This window comes from Schistocerca americana, unplaced genomic scaffold (assembly GCF_021461395.2).
Source record: "Schistocerca americana isolate TAMUIC-IGC-003095 unplaced genomic scaffold, iqSchAmer2.1 HiC_scaffold_352, whole genome shotgun sequence".
NCBI lineage: Eukaryota > Metazoa > Arthropoda > Insecta > Orthoptera > Acrididae > Schistocerca > Schistocerca americana.
The window spans coordinates 35,518-37,500 of record NW_025726074.1 but is presented as its reverse complement, the minus strand read 5'-3'; the positions used below and the strand labels follow the sequence as shown (position 1 = coordinate 37,500).

The following is a 1,983-nucleotide window of genomic DNA, read 5'->3' as shown; positions in this document are numbered from 1 at the left end:
CCCCGACCTTTCGGCCTAGGAAGACACGCTGATTCCTTCAGTGTAGCGCGCGTGCGGCCCAGAACATCTAAGGGCATCACAGACCTGTTATTGCTCAATCTCGTGCGGCTAGAAGCCGCCTGTCCCTCTAAGAAGAAAAGTAATCGCTGACAGCACGAAGGATGTCACGCGACTAGTTAGCAGGCTAGAGTCTCGTTCGTTATCGGAATTAACCAGACAAATCGCTCCACCAACTAAGAACGGCCATGCACCACCACCCACCGAATCAAGAAAGAGCTATCAATCTGTCAATCCTTCCGGTGTCCGGGCCTGGTGAGGTTTCCCGTGTTGAGTCAAATTAAGCCGCAGGCTCCACTCCTGGTGGTGCCCTTCCGTCAATTCCTTTAAGTTTCAGCTTTGCAACCATACTTCCCCCGGAACCCAAAAGCTTTGGTTTCCCGGAGGCTGCCCGCCGAGTCATCGGAGGAACTGCGGCGGATCGCTGGCTGGCATCGTTTATGGTTAGAACTAGGGCGGTATCTGATCGCCTTCGAACCTCTAACTTTCGTTCTTGATTAATGAAAACATACTTGGCAAATGCTTTCGCTTCTGTTCGTCTTGCGACGATCCAAGAATTTCACCTCTAACGTCGCAATACGAATGCCCCCGCCTGTCCCTATTAATCATTACCTCGGGTTCCGAAAACCAACAAAATAGAACCGAGGTCCTATTCCATTATTCCATGCACACAGTATTCAGGCGGGCTTGCCTGCTTTAAGCACTCTAATTTGTTCAAAGTAAACGTGCCGGCCCACCGAGACACTCACTCAAGAGCACCCTGGTAGGATTGCAACGGGGTCCGCCTCGGGACGCACGAGCACGCACGAGGCGCGTCGCACGCCTTCAGCTCGCCCCACCGGCAGGACGTCCCACGATACATGCCAGTTAAACACCGACGGGCGGTGAACCAACAGCGTGGGACACAAATCCAACTACGAGCTTTTTAACCGCAACAACTTTAATATACGCTATTGGAGCTGGAATTACCGCGGCTGCTGGCACCAGACTTGCCCTCCAATAGATACTCGTTAAAGGATTTAAAGTGTACTCATTCCGATTACGGGGCCTCGGATGAGTCCCGTATCGTTATTTTTCGTCACTACCTCCCCGTGCCGGGAGTGGGTAATTTGCGCGCCTGCTGCCTTCCTTGGATGTGGTAGCCGTTTCTCAGGCTCCCTCTCCGGAATCGAACCCTGATTCCCCGTTACCCGTTACAACCATGGTAGGCGCAGAACCTACCATCGACAGTTGATAAGGCAGACATTTGAAAGATGCGTCGCCGGTACGAGGACCGTGCGATCAGCCCAAAGTTATTCAGAGTCACCAAGGCAAACGGACCGGACGAGCCGACCGATTGGTTTTGATCTAATAAAAGCGTCCCTTCCATCTCTGGTCGGGACTCTGTTTGCATGTATTAGCTCTAGAATTACCACAGTTATCCAAGTAACGTGGGTACGATCTAAGGAACCATAACTGATTTAATGAGCCATTCGCGGTTTCACCTTAATGCGGCTTGTACTGAGACATGCATGGCTTAATCTTTGAGACAAGCATATGACTACTGGCAGGATCAACCAGGGAGCTGCGTCAACTAGAGCTGAGCAGCCGGCCGCCCGGGAGTGTGTCCCGGGGGCCCGCGCGAACACGCAAGCGTCCGCTCAATTATTCTGCAAACAGGAGGAGGCTGAGCTCCCCTGCACGATACACCTCGAAACCCTCTCAGGTCCCGGCGGCGCGCAGCGCCGTCCTAAGTACTTGGTCGGGTTCGAGAGAGGCGCAATCGCCCGGAGTTTGGCGAGTAGACGCTTTAGGTGCGACCACCCGTGCTCCCAACTGAGCTTGCCGCTGCCGACAGAGGCCTGGGAGCGTGCTGTCGTGGCATTGCCGGCGGGAGACAACACGCGCCACCTACGGTGGCCGGCAGCTCCAACGCCAGCGCCACAG

The 1,983-nt window shown here is 54.4% G+C and overlaps 1 non-coding gene across 1 annotated transcript in view; it reads right to left on the bottom strand.

Annotated features, from left to right (window-relative positions):
- The window catches only part of LOC124580783, a 1,910-nt gene extending 290 nt beyond the window's left edge, over positions 1-1,620 (bottom strand). Inside the window, exon 1 of the ribosomal RNA XR_006973311.1 lies at positions 1-1,620. This exon is cut by the window's left edge and continues 290 nt beyond it. This is a non-coding gene — a ribosomal RNA (small subunit ribosomal RNA).
- Between the last annotated feature and the right edge of the window lie 363 nt (positions 1,621-1,983).